This window comes from Atractosteus spatula, chromosome 25 (assembly GCF_055471065.1).
Source record: "Atractosteus spatula isolate fAtrSpa1 chromosome 25, fAtrSpa1.hap1, whole genome shotgun sequence".
Classification (NCBI taxonomy): Eukaryota; Metazoa; Chordata; class Actinopteri; order Semionotiformes; family Lepisosteidae; genus Atractosteus; species Atractosteus spatula.
Genome location: NC_142730.1, coordinates 13,530,174 through 13,543,554, shown reverse-complemented (window position 1 = coordinate 13,543,554; position 13,381 = coordinate 13,530,174). Strand labels below are relative to the sequence as shown.

Here is a 13,381-nt window from a genome sequence, read left to right as displayed (position 1 = left end):
AAACTAAACAAATCAGAAGCTCGGCAAGCATTTGTTTGTGCAACGGTTTCTGTTAATACATGGATAACTACAGCTCAATCTTGAACTCATCTCTTACATAAAATATAGAAAAGGTTAGGAGTTGTTTGTAGCGCTTGCTTGTAGAATCTACACCAAATGTACTATATGGGATTGAGGGTGCTGCCTGACAAAACCACTGAATTTTAAAGTTGTACCAGAGCAAGGTGTGATTCCAGTGGGTTGATTTTTATTGACTAGTCCATCTTGAGCCCATTTCAGAGGCTCCAAAGCACCAAGAAACCTAAAATACTTAAATACTAATCAGTATAAGGAAAGACTCTTTTGTGGCAATTTTTTCTGTGACTGTCTCAATTGGAAAATCCTATTAAAAAAAGCCCTTAAGATCTAGGGATGGGCACGGTCAAACGTAAAGTTTCAACTGCATTATTGTTTTCATAGTTATCATTGATTCCTGTCTTTTTTTCAGGTTGGGGGTTAGAAGTGTTTACCATATTCTCTGATACTTTACATACACCAATTATCCAATTATCGGTATGCTTGTGTAGGTGGTTGCCCAATACAAAATATTACATTTGACGTATGTTCCAATGTGAGGGGCCTGCGCCACAGGAAATTTAAAATGCTTCTGGAATGCCAAATTTCTCCAAACTTGCTGGGCATAAACTTAGGGATGTGTTGTAATGCATTATTAAGAATTTCATATCTTTGTGCATTTTTTAACAAGGTAAAGCCAGTTTCTAAATTTACATTTTTCTCTTTTGCCTTACAATAAAGCTTGTAAACAATGGGATAAAAGAATGCCTAATTCCTACATTGTAGTCCTCAGACCGACTGCCTATATAATGTATGTGAGTTGAATAACATTACTTCAGATACACCTTCACATTTTGGGGAGCTAAGTTATCCACATCCTATGCAGCATCTCTTGGTATTAAAGTACTGCCTATGTCTGGCTCAATTAGCAGTTTCCCACAGTTGTTTAAGTTTAAATGCCACACTTAGAATGGTTTGTGTTTTCTTATTATTTGTAAAAATTTGATTCCAAGAAAGATTTGCCAGGAACTGAAAAATACTTTATAACAGAAAGATTGTGTTACATGTGTTTATTAACACACAGATGAAAAGCTCACGAAGGGATTGTCTTAAAAGTACTATAATAGTCTAAGGGCTTATATCTTTACAGAATTTGGAAATTTTGTTGGGGTAAGTTTGGTTGAGGCATGTAGCTATAACTTTCAAGACTATGAGCCCAATGTTAACTGTTTCCACATCACAGTATCAAATTAAAATTGCATTCACAATTATACAAACTTCAGTGTGGCAAGTGAAAGGGGACTTTAAAAGAAGCAAGGATCTGATTTGTTTCATCCTATGATCGATGTGCCAACAAAAGAATGGATTCTCATGGTAAATCAAAGAATGAAATAGAATGATATATTTCATTTCTTTATTTACAGATAGCTCTTAATTTTAATTTATTCTTAATAATAATTATCAGAATATGACAAATGCATCCCACATATTCATTTTTGTAATGTTTCTCAAATGTCTGGAATTGCTTGTAATTGAAATCCAGCTGCTTGTGTTCATCAGAATTTGACCTCATTTGCTTTGTACTGTAAGTGCCTCCTGAGTGTTCACTCCTTCTGGTTCCCTCTGATTAAAATAGCACAACCTTCTCCCTTTAGATTTCTGAGTTTGGTTTTGATTCTTTTTTTCTATTACTGATCCATGTAAACTTGTCTCATTTTGGGTATTGTAGGGATTAATTTGCTGTAACAATCAGAAATTGTAACAGTAAATTGCAAGAGTACTTGATGACTGTAAGGAACTAGTCAAACATAATAATTCAGTCTCATACATGGATTCTAAGTATACAATATGCAGTACAATTTATTGATATAATGCCTAAATATGCATAATAAACAACAAATTCGTAGAATATATTGGAGACAATCTGCTATGATACAAATAGCTGATCGTTCACTTACAAATTAAAAAGATCAGAGTTAAAGACTAAAATCATTTTTATTTTCTCATATCATCCAATGCAGGACTGCACTACCCTTAAAAACTGCCATGTGGTGCAATGAATCCTCAACATGCTGTGTCTAACATGAACTTAATCTTATTTTAATAATAAAAATTAAGTGTGTATTAACCCATGAGTGTTTTTCCTATGTTAGTCATACTGACAGTTTAATTCATTAAACATATTACACAGAATTATTAGTATTTGTGTGTATATAATAATTAGAAAACATTTTGCAACAGTGTTTTTGATTTATAATGTGCTGTTTTTAGTGTTTTTCTTGAGCATTTTTTTTTCATTCATATAGATTCATTTAGAAATAAAATGGACTTTGGGTTTGGGGCTAGGTTTCGCTTTCTCTGCAAGCAATTATAATATCAGTTATAATTATCAGCAATTTTGTTTGTTGTTTATACAGTATATATTTATATTTTATTGATAGCGGGTTTTTTTTGGCATAATGTGTAATGGAAAATGAAATGCTTTTAAAGTTAAGCTGTTTACACTTTAGTTTAGTGGTACAGTTCTTGCCTGTCATGCCTGGTATCAGTTTTTTTCCATTACCTTCAAATTCTACCACTGAACTAAAGCGTCACTCTGTTTTGACAAGTTACTTTTCCCATTTCCTACAAGTTTCAATGAAATGTATTTCAATGTAAGACTTTCAATGTATTATGTATTTTACAATTAAAACCTAGTGTTTCATTTTCCATTACAATAATAACAGCAGCAAAATGTAGTTAAAAAAGCATGCAAAACATTTCTAATGTAACTGCTACAACCACTACAAGTGACCGAGTTAAAGATTTTGATCCACTATCAGCTATATTAATATAATATATTCGTATTCATAAATTAATATACTTAATGATGTCCAGAAATGTACTCCTCATAGAATTCCCGGTCCCAGGGGAGAAGGGCATGGAAGCTGCACAAGAGAGGAAAGGGCTGAGGTGCTCTAAGATCGCAGCAGAACGCAGAGAAGGTGGCTGGAGACCCTTAATCTACCCTTAATCTGTGGAAGAGGAAGTGGGATGCCGAGGCTTTATTAGTACATCAATGTCACACCTCCACACCTCCACTGGGATGTGGGAGTGACTGGGATACACTGAAGAGGGCAGTAAAGGATCTACTGAAAAAGGCAGAAAAAGGAAGTTTCTGGCTGTGACTGAGGAGAAGAACTAAGCACTGTGGGCAAAAAAAAACTAATTAGACAGGGGCCAGCTATAGGCAGTGGTATAACTATATAACAGCAGTTGGGAGAGGGCACCCTTCAAATATGGGAGAACTGGAGCAGTTTGCACAAGAAAAGTGAGCCAAACTGCCAGTACAGAGGTCGGTCTCAATAATTTGATCAATGCTATTTCTTTTTATTTTCTGATTTAAAAGGATATATTAAGTTCTGAATCAAAAACAGTGATTCAATATTAACAGTGAAATAAAGAATTGTGGAGACCAAATACTTTGGTCAATTTCAACTTATTTTAGAGAAAATTGTGAGTTACATTATTTGCAAAAAGTGCAAGGGTGCCAATATTTTTGGCCACGACTGTAGCTTCAAATGCGATACAATGTAAAATTTCTCTTACAGTGCATGAGTCAATCACAGATACACTGGATTCTCTCACAGAACAACAAATGAGTGAGTGTGACACTAATTATGATTTCCATGCTGTTCACTGTTCAACTTAAAGTATATAAGGGGACGAACAAGCAGGTACCCTTCTCACTCTCACCCTGCTCAAATTGAGAGCTCACTAATGTGACCACCTCATATTGTCCTTTCACTGAAAAGTGTAAGGCTACTCTGGTTTAAAGAGAACAGGTTAATGACACTCTGGAAAGATGAACAACTGATTTGCTAGTAAGTACACCATAATTAGCTGTTACTGTAAATGATTAACATGATATAGCTACCAGAATGCACAGTCATAAATGCAGAGTCACAATCAGACTGCCAATTCCAGAGGGAACTCTTAATCACAGTAGTGACCCAGTTTTATACCTCCTGAAATCAGAGCAACACCCTTCAAAAAGTGGAACTGTTGATGTCTTTAAAAAGTACACAGTTGAAATGGATAGCACCATCCAAGAAACTGTACGTGCAGAAGGTACTCATATTGCTGAGTATGTCTTTAATCATACAGGACTCATAACTACCCTCCTAGTGACCAGATATATCAAAGGTGATTTGTCTCATGAATGGAGAATGGGGTTACAGTGACACTGACACTGCTCCTTGGTGTAGTAGTCTGGAACATCAGGACTTTAAAGGAAGGACTGAATGGTTTTAGAGATATTCCAGGGATTCAGAATATTCTACCAAACACTTACTTACCCCTAGTAAACATCATGATCGTTTTAATGCCCCTTGTTTTCTCCGAATGCTTTATACTGTATGTTAGCCAGGTACGCTAAATTAAGCTTGTCATTAAAAGACAGTCAGCCACCTCTGTAAATGTAAGTTGTATCATGTTGTGTTATCCAAGTGTAACTTGTATCCTGTCTGTATTGTTTTGTTTCATATTCTCCATGAAATCTCGTAAATTGATATGAATATTGAATGTCAATGTTCTTTGTGACCTAATGTGAATACCAATTAATTATCTCTTAAGAGAGGGATACGGTATATAGTGGCAAGATGTATTATTTCACTTAAAATTAACTGTTATTAAGATTTCTAATAATCTTTCTGTGCCTTGACAAAGCAGCTTGGTGCCTCTGTGTAAATGCGGAGGATTGTGGGTAAGTGGACCTAATAAGAGGCATCATAAAGCTGTGCCCAATGCTGAACCATCTAATTATATATCGTGCAGATGGCCTCTGTAGTCTGTTTCTCTCCTAGACCACACTCAAGGTCACAGCCCCTCACCCAAAGGACAATACGCCAATGGGGCACTTATAGGTTGGGAACCAGGATTATCCCTGATAACATCCTCAACCAATCAAGTCACACCTTGAAATCTAGCACCCAAGTCATTTTTGGTTTTGTTACCTTATTGGTTTCTCTTCTCTTTCCAACTGTGAATCTGACTTTTCTAACCATGTGACTGCAAGCAATTTTAGTTGTGTCACAATTATGTCAGAATCTTTTCTACAAGACAGCCAGGCTGAGAGAGAAAGTCAGTAAATGTTCAAAATTCTGCTCACGATATTATTTCTAAAACTGTAGAATCCATTGTTATTTTCACCTGATCAGCAAAATAAGAGAGTTGGACTTTTTTCCCTCAACATTATGAATACCTAAGAATATTCAGTAGGAAGCTATAGCAAGGACGGACCGAGTCTCCCAACTGTCTACTTTGCAGCCAGACCCAAGAAGAAAGCTGTACAAAGACTGTTGTTGAAGACTGAAGTTTGGCAAGATACTAACTTCTAGGAGAACTGTTCTAAGAAACACTAGGCTAAGCTGTTACAATTTCTTATTGTTACAGTAAATTAAAATCCTCACATCAATACATTGTTATAATACATTAACAAAATAATGCGACAACAATACAGGAAAGAACATACCGCAGACATGGGCTGTTAACATCAGTGATCTGTTATGTTATAGGATACATGAGGATGAGCACCTGCTTACCACCCCCACCTCCCACTGTTATGCTTTTGCACAGAATCATATCTCAAAATGTTTGTGCAATTTTTGTATATTATGCATGTGAATGCAACAATGTGCAAAAATATAGTATATAATATAGAATCTACAGCTTTTAAAATATACTGAACTATATTATACTGCATGTTAAAGTGACCTTAAGTAAGTTAGGATATACGGAACAAGCTCTTGTTTTTAAATAATATAACATGTTTTCATTATGAAGTTTGCACTGTGCATTAAAATGTTTACTTGATACCACTGTAAAGGAAAATTTTCAGGTGCATTGAAAACAATTTTTATCTGCCAGTTTCCTTTAGTGCTTGCTCATTTCAAATAACATCGCATTACAGAAACCACAAGCATAATTCTAATTAATTTGGCAATGACAGACAGAGAAGAAGGAAGTGGGTATGAGAAGAGAGGAAATAACACTTCAATGTTATTCAATAATCATTGAATGTAGCAGCTGGGAGAGAGCATGGGGATTCTGTGCCATGTGTACAAAATTAAACTATGTGATGAATTTGAAGTTATGAAAACATTTTAGTGCTGAATGAAGGAGTGATAGTATTTCAACCTACAGAACCCTGGGTGAGTCTCTTTTAAGAGAATAAACTTTTCATTAATAAAAAACATATTTATTTAAAAATAAATGTTTTATTTTAGTATTCATTGCAATATTTCAAGCAATGCTTTCCAAAAGCTGTGCTTTTTGGCATTATCTTCTGAGACTGCTGATCTGATGATATAAAGAGAAGTTCACCTCGTATTATCAGAAAATTCATTTTTAAAAAGGCTCTGATGCATTATATATGACACATATAGTATAAATTAATGAAAAATTAATTCTTGATATTGGGTGTGTCTTCATGTTATCTGTGCGCTTGCCCTGTTGTATCATTAATGGGAATCCATTACAAGGTGTAACTATTTTTTATTAGGTTGCTTGCTTGGTCACAGGACTGCACCAACCTTTAGCAGAAAGTCTGCATTATTTGTTATTACTAAACCAGATGACTTCATACTGTTGATTTGGAACTGAATGTCAATTTTGTTCTTCTGCATATAGAAGGAATATAGCTTGTTAACACTCATAAACTGATTAATTTCAATAATACATTTTAGAAGCAATAAACTATCTACTTGTGTAGAATAATATATAAAACTGCATTACATATCTGTTAATACAGTACGAATATTTACAGAAAGATGTCACAGATATAGTAGACCCTTTTGCAAATGGACAATGTTATTGAGACAGGCAAAAATGCAATTGAAACCCTAATCAAATCTTGTTAATGGCTGTTTTAAACTTTTTCTTGGTAGCGTTTGTCAGAAGCATTTATGTATAATTCATCAAAGTCCACATATGTTATATTTCACAGATAACAAGATGTCATGAGAATTAAGATCACTTAACCTCAAGGAATTAAATCATTGTAGAGAGGCTAATTGACCTCTACTCCTTAATAACTTTTCTCACTGTATGTTCTTACATTTGAATCTGACCTAGGGATCAACTTTATATCCAGTGCAAGAATAGTATGTTTAGTTTGCACTAGTCTATTGAATCCATAACACATTGTATCATTTCACTTTTGTTACATTTTCTGCTTACTAGAGTAGAGATTATGTACAAAGATTATGTTTTCATACTCCGTATTTTAACAAGAAAAAAGCTGGCAAAAAGCCTTAAGTAAAAAAAAATACTGCAACATTGAGAGTGGGGATGCCTCTTGGAATCTAGCGAACCTCCCTCAGACAAGAGAGGTGTCCTGCTGGACTTTCTCAGGAGGAGATACGACACAGTGTTGTGCCCACAGCAGTGTTCCTAGACTACTACGCTTGGAACAGTTGTTTGAAGTAGATCAGAGTGAAAAATTGAAGATGCATAGCTCATATGCTGAATTGTAGGAAAAAAACAGATATGAAAACAACATCCTTTAGGTCCACTGTAATGTTCAAGTTTCTTACAGGAGGTAGACAGAATCAATTTGTTATTAATTTATTCAACTGGTACATTGCACTGAGAAACTTGTTGAGTTATCTCAGATATAGTGATGGTTCATACCAGTAAGTATTCTGAGTATAAGTGATGTTGCAGGTACAGTATGAATCCTGAACCATTTTAATAGTAAACTTACCAAAAAACATTTCTATATCCATAGCAATGGTTAAGCCTAAAAACAGTGTATGAATTCCTTATTATAATATGTCTGTAAAAGGGGCATAATTTTAAGGTATGGATACACCCAGTGCTCTTGAACACTCCGACGGATGCCAATGGGTAATATAATGGGGCCAGAAAAAGTACAAGAAAGCATAAAAGACAGGCATTTGAGACAGGATGAGTGCAGGTGGCTGTTTTTGTCTCTGGTACACTTGGTGCCTTGATGTCAAGGGAACCTGTAGTCGAGGGGTTGCCAACAAAACTACCAGGACCTCTGGTATCTTGTAGGCAGTTTGGAAGTAGCTCTTGACTGGATTTAAATATATTTCAGTCATACTACTTACTTATTTTATGTTCTTACATAAAGCACACACTAGAGCCAAATATCCAAAAGAATTAAACATATGAAATGTGTCTTATACTTAGAGTAAAAATCTGAAAAAAATTAAAATAAACTTCCCTCTGTCTTTCAAGTAATCTCCTATAAAGATTAGTTTTTTTGTCTGTCCACCAGACTCCCTGTATCATCAGCCATTATCACTTCTTTTGAACTACTTATCAATCAAAGAGGCTACATGAAAGGCCTTACCTCCTGTTCTCACTATTTTGAAAAAAAAATCAGGCAAACAGTAAGACAATAAAATTCTCTAAACTAACCTAAGCACTTAATTGATCAGTTGAATCTTCAAGTAGCTGACAGTAGTTTTGTCCCTGACTAGCTTAAAAGTGTGCAATTGTTTCCCACAATTTGTGTTTACTAACGAAAATTGACCATTTCAAAATGTAAGTGAAAAAGAACAACATTAAATGTACAAAATGAACCACAAGCTATGTCTGAAGCACTGTAAAGTCCTTCTACAGCAGCTGTGCGTTCCACTGTTTGAAACAGGTCCTATCTGCAATCAGGCAAAATAACAAATCACAACCCTCATGTCTCTGCAACCACTACATCTATAAAGGCTACAGGAACACATAGTTTCTCAGTGGTTGGATTGCCCTCCTCCTACTCCACACCCCCAATCTCAACAAGCTGATCTCTTCTCTGAACATCTTTATAAAAAGGGTATTGGGACTTCCTTACAGTTATGTAATGACCCTTTCCTTATCAGTCATTGGTTATGACTCAAGGTGAAAATGCTTTCTGTTGTTACTGTTTTCACACTGTTTCTTTCCTGTGGCTAAGTGAACTCTGTCAGAGAATTATCATGACTTTTATTAAATTGAATGTCATCTCATCTGCCCCTCCACAAAAGTGACAATGTGTTCATTCATGTGGACCAGGTATGACACAAAATGGGTGGAGTAAACGAAATAAGGAAAACTTTGCAATATCACTCTCTATTTAAAGCTTTGTATATCAAATATATTTAATCTTGTCTGTCCCTATACAAAAATGACAATTCCAGGATCATAATGTGTTCATTCACGTTAAACAGTTTTTATTCAATATGGGTAAAATAAACTAAATTAAGTGAACTTGGCAATACCTTTGTTTAATCCCTCCTCTTGAGGCCGCTCCGGCTCTTTCACATTTTAGATCATTACGTCCACCTGCCCCCTGTTCTTCCCCTCCTTATTTAAGCCTGGCACTCTCACTATTCTGGGCTCAGCATTGGGAGATGGACGCCCAGAAGCCCACCTACCAGTGGGTCCAGGAGATACCCGACAGCATAGGCTTCTTCACGGCATCCTGACCATCTGAGTCCGGGGCTCGGAGCATCTGGCCTCGTTATCCTGGTTTTTATTCCCTATCTCTGTACCGGATCCCGTTCCGGTTTTTAACCATTTTTTTGTCTTGGACTTTGGACTTTTGTTTTGGACTTTGGACTTTGCCCTGGATTTCCCCCCTGTACTCTTTGGACTTTTTTGCCTTGGCCACGCCACCCGAGCACCAGATCACCGTTATCACACCCCCCTGTCTGTCAACCCCTCCTGATCCTCGTCGTCTCCTCCTTGTTGTCCCTTTCCACTTACTTCCGGATTATACCATCTGCATAGGGTCCTGAATTACACTTTATTTATTACATTTACATTATTACGTTTATTCAATGCATTTCTATTAAATACTTTGTCTTTCTGTTTTCAAACGTACACCATAGGTAAATGGATATACATAAGTCAAGATGGCATAATGAAATAACAGCTTCATGTCTACACTTTGTACCTAGAATACATACAGATGCAGCCATTCAAAATGCACGGTACAAACCCGCGGTACGGTAAACTACCCACAAGCCACCGCAGGGCACCACGGTAAGTGATTGGCTGGCCAAAATGACCGACAGGGGCACTCGTGGTGCATTGGTTGGTAGTGAAAAGATTTAATCATTTAATCTCTTTACTGTGCACATTTTAATCCGCTTAGTATTGAATATTTATATGAAATTTTACCACTAAAGGGAAATTTTAGTAGCTGAGCATAAAAAGAAGAGCAGCATAACGCATCTGAAGGTCATAAACGATATTAATTTAGGAACATAAACATTACTGTATGTAAACTGTACTGTGTATGGCTGGTCTTGATAGTTTAAAGAAAAAATACACACCAGTCTTCAATTTCTCCCTGAACATTTTAAGCATGAAAGTTTTCATAAAAAACAGCCAGTCTGTGTCTTCTAGGATATTATGCCAGCGATTTTTTGTGAAATTTGGGTTTCCAATAACGCCACAGCAAACTCTTGTTTTTATGTTCACTATAACAGACAATCTCCTTTGCTTTTAACCGAGCATTTAATAATTTCCTAAAATGAAAATGATTTACTTTAATAAAATTAAATTAAAAATATTGATTAGATTTACTAATCAATAAAAGTATCTATCATCCATCTAAACTATGGGACAGAATTCTGGGGTCTCCCTATACCAGAGATTTTGGTAGGGCTTAAGAATGGTGATTGGCTGACACCCCTCTGATTGGAGAAAAAAGACGTGCTGGTCTGCTATACATACTATACCAGGAAGAGGATTTCTTTCTATTCGAAACGTGTATTTTAAAAGTTTAATTAAGAAGTAAAAACCTTACAGCATACACAGATTTCTTAACTGATCAGGAGGAAGAAAAATCACCCGTGTTTCGTGCATAAAAAGTGGTTATTAACTATCGAAACCTGTTTTATTTATTTTATTTTTATTTAGATTAAGAGTTCCCGTCACCCCCATTCCCATTTAAATCACAAACCCGTGTTTAATTAAATGTCTTTTAACGTAAATCGTTATCTTTGTCTTATGCATAATAATGTTCACCACTCCGTCCAGCAAATTAATAATAAACTTTATTTTATATAGCGTTTTAAACGAATAAGTAATTAGATTGCTCATAAACCTAATCACTTATTCTACATAAACACAGTGTAATTGCTCTCTGAAAATGCTTTTTCTTTTTATTTAGGCTCAGATTTCAACTATAGATCGTACACTAATTACTAGCAGTAAATACTGATGTTTTGCTCCCTCTTATCACAAAAATATTAAAAATAATGTATTGTAGCTGGGATGAACTTTTTTTCAAACGTGTCTCTACCTGCAGTGACTCAGACACGGAATGGTTAAAGATGGCTGTTTCAGTAACCTAAAGTATATATCTAAAGTAATAATTTAACAATATATGTAAATGTTTTAAGATATGTTTTTGTTGTGAATGTCTGTAGATTGTATCTTATTTTTAGTTTTTGTTTTGTTTCAAATGGCCTTGCAGATCAGATACTGTATCAAGGAACAAAACAATTATCGCGCCCGGCTCCTCAATGGAATCACTTTAACATGCTAATACGTTGGTGTAACACTCTGTGTCTACAGTACATTGTGAACAAACCGGTTTCACAGGTATTTTCAACCCCCAACCAATGTTGTTTCATCGGTTGTTATCCTGTAAAGCGCTTTGAGGAGCCACCTTTAAAGGCACTATATAAAAAAAGTTTTTTATTATTATTATTATTATTATTATTAATATTGATCATATTTTTTCTCCCAGAACTTGTAAATTGTTGTTGTTATTGTTGTTGTTATCCTGTAAAGCGCTTTGAGAAGCATGCTGTCCAGCTTGTCAGGTGCATTCTTTTGTAAAATAATAAGTAGAGCTTTGGGCTTATTAGTGCTCCACTTACAGCAACCCAATGTAAATACATTTTGTCTCCAAATCCACCACCACTTGTATGCATCATAGCCCTGCCAAATGATGCAAATTCCGCTGCAATGGTTGTGTGCAGGAATTATTCAGTTTGGCATCTCCATGTTCAAGTAAACACTGCTCTGTGTGCAAATGCAAATGCATTTAAAAAAAGTTTTTTTTAAAAAAAAGCCACCTTTATTATTATTATTAATATTGATGATATTCTTCTTCACAGGACTTGTAAAATTCTTGTTGTTATTGTTGTTATCCTATAAAAGCGCTTTGAGAAGCATACTGTCCATATTGTATTTCACTGCACTTCAGATCTTATAATCAGGTCAGATCTTATAATCACTTGTTGTTAGAATATCCCCCAAGAGGACATTCCCCCCAAGAGTATATAGAGGATATCCCCCAAGAGGTATCCAGGTAACAGTGAAACAGGCGTACAGTCTGGGGAGATCGCCCATTTTCCACACCCCTTGGTGTCTCTCTCTCTCTCTCTGCCCGTTTTAGTATTGATTTATATGGTTGTTTTTGTTGGTTGGTCGTTATTATGGTTATTATGTTTATTGTGTCATTTTTGATTATTGGATGTAATAATCAAAAGAGAGATAGAGTAGCCAAAGGGCCTTGCAGATCAGATTCCCTTCCCCCTACGGAAAGACAGACACATGTTTTCACAGTTTAGAAGCCACTCTTCAGACGCAGGTGAGCGAGCAGCCCCTAGATAAAACATCAACTTTATTTAAACTCCAACGAAAGTATTAATGTTTTTTTTAATCAAATTCTAGAGTATGCTTGTTGACTCCGGTATCACGTTAGTTAAAGACTTCGATGCTTAAAATGTTTAGGGAGAAATGGAATACTGGTGTGTATTTTTTCTTTAAAGTACCGAGACCAGCCATATACTGTATGTTTATGTTCCAAAATTAATATCGTTTATGGCCTTCACACGCGTTACAGTATGCTCCTATTCTTTTTATGCTCAGCTACTAAGATTTCCCTTCAGTGGTAAAATTCCATATAATATTTAATACTTAAACGGGCACAGTAAAGACATTAAATATACATATACATACTGTATACAGTACAGTTTGCATACAGTAATATGTTTATGTTCCTAAATCAATCTCTTTTATGAGCAAGTGAAAGGCATGGTGAATCGGAGATTCTCAAAAATTACTGTACTTTGCATGATTGGAAACAAATGTGTGATTGCGAAATGCTGTGGTGTTACTTTTACAAAGACGGTCAATGAAAAAAAGAATGTGGACCAGGGCAATACTTTGAGTTTACAGCTTCTCCAAGGTCATTCATTATTAATACTATTAGTAATATCTTCGTTAAAGATTTTGATGGTGACAGCTCAAACATGAGAGGTTGAGCTTTATTAGCTCCACCTTGCGGAAATTCCGGATACTGTTATTTTACTTGCGGTACTATAGG

General features: G+C 35.5%; 1 protein-coding gene across 2 annotated transcripts in view; it reads left to right on the top strand.

The window, feature by feature from the left end:
- Positions 1–6,136: 6,136 nt before the first annotated feature.
- The window catches only part of LOC148815472 (protein NLRC3-like), a 62,039-nt gene continuing 54,794 nt past the window's right edge, over positions 6,137–13,381 (top strand). For both annotated transcript variants that reach the window (XM_088905121.1, XM_088905122.1), the window contains exon 1: positions 6,137–6,245. The gene's annotated coding sequence lies outside the window, so the exon portion shown is untranslated. The remainder of the gene's footprint in view (positions 6,246–13,381) is intronic.